Source organism: Mobula birostris, chromosome 8 (assembly GCF_030028105.1).
Source record: "Mobula birostris isolate sMobBir1 chromosome 8, sMobBir1.hap1, whole genome shotgun sequence".
Classification (NCBI taxonomy): domain Eukaryota; kingdom Metazoa; phylum Chordata; class Chondrichthyes; order Myliobatiformes; family Myliobatidae; genus Mobula; species Mobula birostris.
Window position 1 is genome coordinate 76,683,281 of NC_092377.1, and position 12,099 is coordinate 76,695,379.

A 12,099-nucleotide genomic window follows, 5' to 3' on the forward strand; every position below is an offset into this window, starting at 1 on the left:
CAAAACACTTCAAAGCGGCAGGTGCATTACCTCTCAGCCCATGGAAGCAGACTGAACTAGGGCTTTCAAAACAAAAGAAAAAAAAAATCAGAGGACTACAGGTAAAGAGCAGAGGACAGGGGCTCATTCCTGGCATCCTTGTACAGAGTCGCCTGGATATGAACAGCTGAATGGGCTCCTTTGCTACTGTTACCATTTTATGAGTCAATCCTTTATTCTGATTGGCACCTAAGTTTAGTCTCACTTCTGCTAACAACAACTTTCCAGAAAGCAATAATGCATTAGTCAAAGGATCCTCTCTGGTGGGCTTTTCTCCTCTTAACCCAAAAACAAAAGTACTCCTTCATTTGAGACATTTTAAATACAGTACTTGTACTCACAGTGTTGCAAGATCACATATATTGCACTCTCCCAGTTGTGCAGGGGTGATAAGTATCTTTATTTTGACAGTTATTGCTGTTCTTCTGTAACCAACTTACATAGTTTCTCATTATTTTCTTGGCCTGTCTCCTATCTTTAACCTTCGAGTACTCTGCTTTCTGAGTCCTAACACATCAACACTATTTATTTCATTGATTGATTGAGATACAGTGTGGAGCAGTCCCTTCCAACCCTTTGAGCCACAGCACACAGCAACCCCCAATTTAATCCTAGCCTAATTACAGGACAATTTACAATGACCAATTAACATACCAACAGGTCGGTCTTTGGAATATGGGAGGAAACCAGAGCACGTGGAGGAAACCCGAGCACCCGGAGGAAACCCACGCAGTCACTGGAAAAACGTACAAACTCCTTACAGGCAGCAGCACACACAAAATGCTGGAGGAACTCAGCAGGCCAGGCAGCATCTATGTAAAGGATGCTGGACGAAGGGTCTCGGCCTGAAGCGTCAACTTTTCCATAGATGCTGCCTGCCCTGCTGAGTTTTTCCACCATTTTGAGTGTGTTGCTTGGATTTCCAGCATCTGCAGATTTTCTCGTTAGTCCTTAAAGGCAGCGGTGGGAATTGAACCTGGGTCTCCTGTACTGTAAAGCGGTGTGCTAACCACTATGCTACCATGCTGCCTCCTCTTTGTTCTTGCTGATCTATATTAGATCAACTTGAATAGAACTGGTATACAGCAACTTGGATTTTAAAAACTTTAATCTTGTTTTCTGTCTTTCTTCTGATTCTTGTCCTATTTTACTTCCATAGCTCCAGCCCCAAAACCATTTGCGGTCTTTGCGCTTCACCCATTCCAGTGTGTTTTGTACTCCTCAGTTTAATCGCTCCTTCAGTGGTGACTGTGCCTTCAGCTGTTTGGGACTTAACTCCGGAATATCCTTCTGAAATTCGGAGGAGGAGAAGATGGCAGTGCGACGTCAGCGTGCACAGCCTCTCCGGTGAATGTTATCTGTAATCTGTTAAGTAGGGGACCGTGCACAATTCTGATTTGATGGAGACGGACGTGAGAGTACGGAGGAACATCTGGAAAACTTCTGAAATGCCCGCTTTGCTACCGCTGCTACTGTGTTGTAACTGGAATCTCCAGAGCAGAAGGCTCCGAATCCTCGGCTTTGCTTGTTTCAGCGGCCAGGGCTTGGTCGAAGGCGCTCGGGAGGCTGTATCGGAGGTGCTGGTCGGAGGCTCTAAGTTTTCGGACGGACGGACTCAGTGTCGGCTGCTTCCAAGGCATCGGCAAGTTGACGGTGCCTGGAGGTTTATGGCAGGGAGCTTCTCCCTTTTGCCGCCTGCTATTGGGGACTCGGGAGTCGATCGACTTGGGGACTTTGAGACTTTTTTTTAACCGTGCCCATGGTTCGTTCTTCATCAAATTATGGTATTGCTTTGCACTGCTGCAACTATATGTTATAATTATGTGGTTCTGTCAGTGTTAGTCTTTGGTTTGTCCTGTTTTCTGTGATATCACTCCGGAGAAACATTGTATCATTTCTTAATGCATGTATGCATTTCTAAATGACAATAAAAGAGGACAGAGTGTTCTCATAATCTAAATAAAAAATTCTCCAAAATTCTCTTTTTTTAAGATGGCCCCCAGAATCTATTGCAAATAAAGATACCATAAGCCCAGAGGTGAAATCTGAAATATAAACAGAAAATGCAAGAAACAATCAGCAGGTCAGGCAGCATCTGGGGGGAAAGACAGAGTAACATTTCAGGTCCAAGCCTCCTCACCAGAACTAACAAAGAAACAAGTTAGATTTCAGATTAACATGTTTCTCTGCCCGAATCAAACGTATCTCTTCTCTTTGTCAGTTTGGGGGTCTTTGACCTGAAATGCTAACTATTTCTCTTTTGCCAGATGCTGACTGACCTGTTGAGTGCTCCTATTGTTTGCTGTTTTTATTTCAGATTTTCAATGCTTATCAGAATCTACTTACAATACTTGATCAAATTTCTTATCAACTGCCCCCAGATTTTCTTTTCGGTATCTAGGTGTGAAATTTTGTTTGATAACATTCCTGTGAAGTGCTGAGGAAGGTCTTACTTTGACAAAGGGAAAATATAAATATAAAAATATAAAGGTGAGGCACCATCTATGTCAATCAATAAACTGTTATCGTCTCAGGCCATCTCTTCCCGAAATGTTGAGTGTTTATCCATTTCCATAGATGCTGCTTGACCTCTTGGGTTCCTCCAGTGTTCAGTATGTGTTACTCTGTATTCCAGCATCTACAGCATTTCTTCTGTATATAAATGAAAGCTGTCTTTGCTGAAAGATTTACTAGAGTATTATGCAGAAGGCATCTATCATGTCATTAGGTCTTGAGTCCCTTTCAGACCAAACCAAATAAGGGTTAGAATGAAGGAGATGGGAGACCTGAATAGCTGGGCTCCAGTCCAGCACCACGTAACACAACTTGTCTGAATTCAGCACCTTCAACACAGTAAAATGTTGCAAATTATCAAGCAAATTTTAACTGTGAGCCACATGAGGAGATATCAGAGATGATCAAACGCTCAGCTAAAAAGGGAGACTGCAAAAGACGGTGTCAGGCATCACGATGTGTGAGTGAAATTGACCATGAGTTAAGGAACTGGCAGCAGAGATTTTAGCAAACTAAAGTTTTCCCAAAGATCTGCATTTAAAACTGGCACAACTTAATAACTACAAATTATATATCATCATTTTAAATTATATGACTCATTACCTTGCATAACTAAGTAGCTTTTTATTTGTAAGTGCTTTTGGACAGCAATTTCATCAATTTAAAGTGATCTTTCTGTGCAAATATTTTATCCTCCAAATGGATATAACACCAAGGGAAACTGAATATTTTCCTGACTGAACAATTTAAAAGAATTTTGGTGTGGGGCCTTTGCAATAACAAAATATATGGATCTCCTCTGAAAGGGTAACCCCGGATGCATATAGAAAGTGATGGGATTCATTTACGCTGGAACAGATATCAAAAATAGTGTGAACTGCACCAAGAATATCATGCTTTTCTGAGCCAGTTAAAATTTACTTTTATTGTTCCCTTCATTAATACTTGACATGCACTGGGATCATAAAATGATACATCAGATAATTTGATTAATCAATCCATCAGGTCTAATCACTTTTTGTTCACATAATGGTGTTTTTGCTCTGCTCTCAGTTCCTCACAGGACACATTTTATGCTTCTGAAAACCGTGTGTTGGACATTCAGGTGAATGATTTTTATTCGGGTATCAGTTAACACTGTAGACAATGAGTGTGGCGTAAATGGAGATGGTCATTGGATTTACTGGACTTACAAAGCAAGTGAGTCAAGGGCTAACTGAAAGAATCAGACCATTACTGCAGATAGCTTAGATGTTAGTGCTGACGGCTCTGGAGGACTGATCTCCACACAAAATCCTGGGCTCATATTTAGGGAGCATTACTTACTTGATGTGAAAAACCTGTGATGCTGCTGCAAGCAAGTTTTTCATTGCACCTGTGCAGAGACCTGCTGGTGCACATGACTATGAACTAGAGTTTGACTCCTTCCGTGGTGTGTCATAATAAGCATTGAACTGATTTCTTATATGTTCTCTCTGGTGCAACAACAAAATCCCAAGAAAATCCCAAGACGCTATCTTGAACGGAAACATTACACCTATACTCCGTTCAATATATTAGTCAGCATTGTTAACTTTGATTATAGGGGCCTCGCTGACTTTTAATCATTTCGGTGCTAGCTGTGCAGATGTAGGCCACTAAACTTCCTGGATTTTAAAATCACTAACTCCAAAATGCTATTCTTTGAGATGCTTGGAGTTTGTGAAAGATAGTGCATAAATGAAATAAAATTCTAAAATGAAACCGGAATACTGTAATTCCATAAATCAGGTGTCCGTTTTTTTCTAACGCTAGTTTAACTTAACTTGTTTGCAATCTAACTTTTTCTTGGTTCACGTGCTAATAACTTCAGTCTCTGCACGAAACGCAGCCCTTGTAAACACGAGCTCTGATTTGACCTAGGAGTGGGTCCGTACCATCAATTTGGTTCTTGCCTACACAGAGCAGCCTTTGTCCCATGGTCAGTGAGGAAGCGAGGGATGGAACTGTAGGCAGTACCATAAACAGAACAAAACAGGGTGTTTCTCTTCGGAACTGTACTCCAAGTGTTGGGGAAACACCCTCTCGCCAGCACCAGGCAAAACAAAGAAGGGAAGGAAAACAATAAACTTTGTGTTCTATTTCCAAAACTAAAATCTTGCGGGACGATTCAGACCCCAAATAAAGGAGAACCCACAATACCTCCCCTTCCTCCTGTCAAACCCACTATGTTTCTTTGTGGAGCTTCTCCATCTCTCATAATACGAAAACAAAAATCGGAAAAGCACGGCTAATTTAAAGTGTAACAAAGCAACGGTTAAACGAGGCGAGCAAGTGCTGCGCTGGCGCTTTTAATTCACCCCCCCCCCCCACACACACACACCACCCCCTCCGCTACCGCTCCCCGTGGACTGCGATTCTGAATATGAAGCCACCTCCTCAACCCTCTACCCCCACCTTTTCCCTCCAAGTACCCTTCCTCGGCTCGGAACCGCTCTGCCCCAAGGCCCTCTACTAACCCAGTACAGCATCACTGACCTGCTCCGTCGCCAAAATCGGGTGTGGAGGCAGAGGGGTAGGATCACTGGTTTCCCCACCTCCCAACCCTCACGAGTGAAGGACCGCACCGTCCAGTCGGAATCACCCATCCTCTTATCTCAGCTGTAAAGCAAGCGGAGCCTCAATGGGCTGGGGAGGGAGGGAGAGGGGGAGAATGGAACGTCCCAGGACGGGAACACCTCTGCGAGCGGTTTCAATTGTGCGTTCACTGGTATCTGCGCTCCCCATCACTGGGCCTCACTGCAGCTTTTGAATTCGTAAATTGGAGTTTAAAGGATTAGCTCTTCCTGTTGCTCAGCCAGACACATGAACAATGCAGCCGGGCTGAGCGACTCAACGCGACATACTTACTCACTGACTGGGCTGCCCCCAACACACAGAATTCATGGCTATCAGTAAGGCAAGGAAACTTTTTCAATGAAATACTGCTGCACTTGTAAAACTGCTGCTGAAACACTCCCACCTACTCCCACCCTTTACGCCCCAAAGATGAACATTATTAAATATAACCGCAGATGCTGGAAATCTGGAAAAAAAAAGAAAATACTGGAACAACTGAACAGTTCATGCAGTACCTGTGGGAAAAGATTTTTCTTGATGTTTATTTATTTACATAATAACTGCTGTTTGGATAAGACGAATAGGAAAAGTAGGAACTAGTAGTAAGAAAAGTAGTAAGACTTAGACAAGGACCCTGAACAAAGATAATGAAATACAGCATCTGTAGATTTTCTTTTGTTAATGAAATGCAGATATGGTCAAATTCAGTGAAGGAATGGGCTATTGCGAGTGATTGTTGTTTGAAACTAATTGTTTATCAAGTCCCCGCAGGGGGTGCAGAATCTCAATTTGCTCAACAGTGGTTGCTGAGGGCAGACTATGCTCCCCTGTGAAGTTGTGGAAACCAGTTGGAATCCAGCCTTAGGTCAGGCTTGGGCATCAATGAGGCTGTCAAAGTACCCCACTTGTTAACTTCTGGTTACCTGAGTTTTAGGTGCAATGTGGACAAGATTTGAGCTGAACTGACAACTCTCAAGTATTTTCCTTTATTAAGATGGGTTATCCTTGAATAAAAGACTTATTCACAAAACTATTAGAGCAGCATGACTCTTTGCTGCTTTACAGTAGTGAATACAAAGGCATTGAGATGCAGTCTGTACAAGGTCATTTAACAAAATCATGCATGAAAATATTAGGTATCCAGTAAACAACAATGAAGCCCTTTAATTTCCTTGGAGCTTCTACCACTCTGTTAGTCTGAACGTGCCAAGACTGCAGCAGAAACTGATGCACACTTCCGAGGATCGGTGACATCTTGCAAAGTTTGAAAAATCATACAGTTTTGACCATTATGGAACATTTTCTTAAAGGCTTGGATTCCTCTAGCTCCTTTCATCAATTCAAGTCATCATAAAACAAGCAACAATCAATTCAATACACCTTAAGTAGAATCATTCTGATAGTGCATGGAGCAAGGCAGCAAATTTTCACGGAATACAGGCAATGGAGGGGAAATGCTTGTCAGGACACTGGGGAAAACAGGTTGCCTTTCTCAGGTCCTGAGGTCAGAGGCCTGTGTTTGGTGAGTCTTGGGGTCAAAGCCCCAAGGCTGGTGAGTTGAGAAGGTAAAGCCTGAGACTGGTGATTCCTGAGGTCAAAGCCTGAGATTGGTGGGCCCGGAGGTCATAACCTGAGATTGGTGAGCCCAGAGGTCAAAGCCTGAGATTGGTGGGCCCGGAGGTCATAGCCTGAGACTGGTCAGCCCAGAGGTCAAAGCCTAAGATTGGTGATTCTGGAGGTCAAAGACTGAGATTGGTGATTCTGGAGGTCAAAGCCTGAGGTTGGTGAGTCTGGAGGTCAAAGACTGAGATACGTGAGCCCGGAGGTCAAAGCCTCAGATTGGTGATTCTGGAGGTCAAAGCCTGTGGTTGGTTCCCAAGGTCAAAACCTGAGATTTGTGATTCTGAAGGTCAAAGTGTGAGATTGGTGATTCCGGAGGTCACAGTATATTCAATGTATCAAGTCAAGGCAAGTGAAGCTTATTGTCATTTAACTACATACAGGTTTACAACATATATAATCATGTAAGGTATATAGAAATGTGACATTTCTTCAAACCAGGGAGTTAGTCTCCCGGAGGCTGCAGGAGTTATACAAGTGGGTGACTGTCAGGGAAGGGAAGGGAAGAGCTCAGATAGTAGAGAGCATCCCTGTGGCCATCCCCCTCAGTAATCGTTGTCTTGTTTTGGATGCTGTTGAGGGGGGTAACCTGACAGAGGATGACCATGACTATTGGGTCTCTGGCACTGAGCCTGGTTCCATGGTGCAGAAGGGAGAGAAGATCATGAGGAATGAGGGTGGGTTCCATCACTGAGGGGAACAGACAGGAGGTTCTGTCAGCCTGATAGAGATACCCGCGTGGTGTGTTACCTCCCAGGTGCCAGGGTACAAGATGTCTCAGATCAGGTGCAGGGTATTCAGAAGGGAGAGGCTGAACAGCTAGAAGTCTTGGTACATGTTGGTACCAATGACGTTGGTAGAAAAGGTGTGAAAGGTGCATCCAGCTGCAGCTCCTGACAAACCGAGTTAGGGAACTGGAGCTGGAGCTAGATGAACTTCGGATCATTCGGGAGGCAGAGGCAGAAATAAACAGGAGTTACAGGGAGATAGTCACCCCTAAGAGTCAGGAGACAGGTAGCTGAATAACTGTCAAGAGAGGGAAGGAGAATAGACAGAATGAGCAGAGCACCCCTGTGGTCGTTCCTACCAATAATAAGTATATCATTTTGGATACTGTTGATGGGGAAGACCTACCAGGGACAAGTTGCAGTGGTTGCGTCTCTGGTACCGAGATGGGACCCTCAGCTCAGAAGGGAAGGAGAAAAAAGAGGAGAGCAGTAGTGATAGGGGATTCGATAGTTAGGGGGACAGATAAGAGGTTCTCTGGAAGAGATCAAGAATCCCGGATAGTCTGTTGCCTCCCTGGTGCCAAGGTCCGCGATATCTTGGATCGAGTTCTCAGTATTCTCAAGAGGGAGGGTGAGCAGCTGGATGTCGTGGTCCATGTAGGGACCAATGACGTGGGTAGGAAGAGTGAGGAGGTGCTGAAAGGTGAGTTTAGGGAGTTAGGCACCAAGTTAAAGGACAGGACCTCCAGGATAGCAATCTCAGGATTGCTACCAGTGCCACGTGCAGGCAGGTTTAGAAATAGTAAGATAGGCAAGATCAACACATGGCTGAAGACATGGTGCAGGAGGGAGGGCTTCAGATTTATAGACAATTGGGCAGTTTTCCAGGGAAGGTGGGACTGTTCCAGCGGGACGGTATACATCTGAAATGGAGGGGGACAAATATTCTTGCAGGTAGGTTTGCTAGAGAGGCTCCAGTGGATTTAAACTAGATACAAGATGGTGGGGGGGGGGGGGGGGGGAGGGGAACCAGACTGTAGGAATAGATGTAGGGGAGTAGGAAGAAAAAGAAAATAGTAAAGTTGTTTGCACTGTTAGTGATAATCAGAGAGTAAGAGGTGGAACATTTCTTAAATGCATTTATTTTAATGTGAGGAGCATTGTAAGAAAGGCGGATGAGCTTACAACATGGATTGATACCTGGAAGTATGATGTGGTAGCTATTAGTGAAACATGGTTACAGGAGGGGTGTGATTGGCAACTAAATATTCCTACATTTCATTGCTTCAGGTGTGATAGAATCGGAGGGACAAGATGGGGAAGTGTTGCATTGCTTGTCAGAGAAAATATTACAGTGGTGCTCTGGCAGGATAGATTAGAGGGCTCATCTAAGGAGGTTATTTGGGTGGAATTGAGGAATGGGAAAGGTGTAGTGACACTTATAGGGGTGTATTATAGACCACCTAATGGGAAGAGAGAACTGGAGGAGCAGATTTGTAAGGACATAGCAGATGTTTGTGGTAAGCACAAGGTTGTGATTGTGGGAGATTTTAATTTTCCACACATAGACTGGGAAGCCCATACTGTAAAAGGGCTGGATGGTTTGGAGTTTGTCAAATGTGTACAGGATAGTTTTTTGCAGCAATACATAGAGGTACCAACTAGTGTTGGATCTCCTGTTAGGGAATGAGATAGGTCAGGTGACAGAAGTTTGTGTTGGGGAGTACTTCGGGTCCAGTGATCACAATGCCATTGGTTTCAATATAATTATGGAGAAGGCTAGGTCTGGATCCAGGGTTGCGATTTTTGATTGGAGAAAGGCTAACTTTGAGGAGATGCGAAAGGATTTAGAAGGAGTGGATTGGGACAATTTGTTTTATGGGAAGGATGTAATAGAGAAATGGAGGTCATTTAAAGGTGAAATTTTGAGGGTACAGAATCTTTAAGTTCATGTTAGGTTGAAAGGAAAAGTTAAAAGTTTGAGAGAGAAGTGGTTTTCAAGGGATATTGGAAACTTGGTTCGGAAAAAGGGAGATATCTAAAATAAATGTAGGCAGCATGGAGTAAATGAGGTGCTCGAGGAATATAAAGAATGTAAAAAGAATCTTAAGAAAGAAATTAGAAAAACTAAAAGAAGATACGAGGTTGCTTTGGCAAGTAAGGTGAAAATAAATCCAAAGGGTTTCTACAGTTATATTAATAACAAAAGGATAGTGAGGGATAAAATTGGTCCCTAAGAGAATCAGAGTGGACAGCTATGTGTGGAACCAAAAGAGATGGGGGAGATTTTCAACAATTTCTTTTCTTCAGTATTCACTAAGGAGAAGGATATTGAATTATGTAAGGTAAGAGAAACAGGTAGGGAAGTTATAGAAACTATGATGATTAAAGAAGAGGAAGTACTGGCGCTTTTAAGGAATAAAAAAGTGGATAAGTCTCTGGGTCCTGACAGGATATTCCCTAGGACCTTGAGGAAAGTTAGTGTGTCAGTAGCAGGGGCTCTGACAGAAATATTTCAAATGTCATTAGAAAAGGGGATGGTGCCGGAGGATTGGCATATTGCTCATGTTGTTCCATTGTTTAAAAAGGGTTCTAAGAGTAAACCTAGCAATTATCGGCCTGTGAGTTTGACGTCAGTGGCGGGTAAATTGATGGAAAGTATTCTTAGAGATGGTATATATAATTATCTGGACAGACAGAGTCTGATTAGGAACAGCCAGCATGGATTTGTGCGTGGGAGGCCATGTTTGACAAATCTTATTGAATTTTTTGAAGAGGTTACTAAGAAGGTTGATGAGGGTAAAGTGGTGGATGTTGTCTATATGGACTTCAGTAAGGCCTTAGACAAGGTTCCACATGGAAGGTTAGTTAGGAAGGTTCAATCGTTAGGCATTAATATTGAAGTAGTAAAATGGATTCAGCAGTGGCTGGATGAGAGACGCCAGAGCATAGTGGTGGATAACTATCTGTCAGATTGGAGGCTGGTGACTAGCGGTGTGCCTGTACTGGGTCCAATGTTGTTTGTCATATACATTAATGATCTGGATAATGGGGTGGTAAATTGGATTAGTAAGTATGCAGATGATACTAAGATACATGGAGTTATGGATAATGAAGTAGGTTTTCAAAGCTTGCAGAGAGATTTAGGCCAGTTAGAAGAGTGGGCTGAAAGATGGCAGATGGAGTTTAATGCTGATAAATGTGAGGTACTACATTTTGGTAGGACTAAACAAAATAGGACATACATGGTAATTGGTAGGGCATTGAAGAATGCAGTAGAACAGAGGGATCTAGGAATAATGGTGCATAGTTCCCTGAAGGTGGAATCTCATGTGGATAGGGTGGTGAAGAAAGCTTTTGGTATGCTGGCCTTTATAAATCAGAGTGTTGAGTATAGGAGTTGGGATGTAATGTTGAAGTTGTACAAGACATTGGTAAGGCCAAATTTGGAGTATTGTGTACAGTTCTGGTCACTGAATTATAGGAAAGATGTTAACAAAATAGAGAGGGTACAGAGAAGATTTACTAGAATGTTACCTGGGTTTCATCACCTAAGTTACAGAGAAAGGTTGAACAAGTTGGGTCTTTATTCTTTGGAGCATAGAAGGTTGAGGGGGGACTTGATAAAGGTATTTAAAATTATGAGGGGGATAGATAGAGTTGACGTGGATGGTCTTTTTCCATTGAGAGTAGGGGAGATTCAAACAAGAGGACATGAGTCGAGAGTTAAAGGGCAAAAGTTTAGGGGTAACATGAGGGGGAAATTCTTTACTCAGAGAGTGATAGCTGTGTGGAATGAGCTTCCAGCAGAAGTGGTTGAGGCAGGTTCGATATTGTTATTTAAAGTAAAATTGGATAGCTATATGGACAGGAAAGGAATGGAAGGTTATGGGCTGAGTGCAGGTCGGTGGGACTAGGTGAGAATAAACGTTTGGCATGGACTAGAAGGGCTGAGATGGCCTGTTTCCATGCTGTAATTGTTATATGGTTATATGGTTATAAAAAGGGAGGAGGTCCTGAAGAGAGAATTCAGGGAGTTGGGTAGGAAGCTGAAAAGCAGGACCTCCGGGGTAGTAATCTCAGGATTGCTGCCTGTGCCACGTGCTAACGAGTGCAAGAATAGCATGATCAGGCATATTATTGCATGGCTGAGAGACTGGTGTAGGCTTCAGATTCCTGGATCATTGGGGCATCTTCTGGGGGAGGTACAACATGTACAAAAAGGACGTTACCCCTGAACCCAAGGGGGTCCAATATCCTAGCAGGCAGGTTTAACAGAGCTGTTGGGGAGGATTTAAGCTAATTTGGCAGGGAATGGGAACTGGAGTGATGGGGCTGAGGAAGGGGAAAACAGAAATAAATCAAAGATAGTGTGCAACAGATATGATAGGAAGGACAGGCAGGAGAAAAGGCATAATCACAGCCGGTGGGATGATTTACAGTGCAATAGAAGCCTGATACAATTAGATTATGAGGACACGCAGTCCTCTTTTATTGTCATTTAGTAATGCATGCATTAAGAAATGATACAATGTTTTTCCAGAATGATATCACAGAGACACATGATAAACCAAGACTGAAAAACTGACAAAAACCACAT

At 43.1% G+C, this 12,099-nt stretch overlaps 1 protein-coding gene across 2 annotated transcripts in view; it reads right to left on the reverse strand.

Moving 5' to 3' along the window:
- LOC140201416 (BTB/POZ domain-containing protein 3) overlaps positions 1-5,520 on the reverse strand; it is an 84,907-nt gene extending 79,387 nt beyond the window's left edge. Inside the window, exon 1 of one of the 2 annotated variants that reach the window (XM_072265487.1) lies at positions 5,443-5,520. The gene's annotated coding sequence lies outside the window, so the exon portion shown is untranslated. Of the gene's footprint in view, positions 1-5,070; positions 5,258-5,442 lie in introns of those variants that run through there. The other variant, XM_072265486.1, reaches the window with a different exon arrangement.
- Between the last annotated feature and the right edge of the window lie 6,579 nt (positions 5,521-12,099).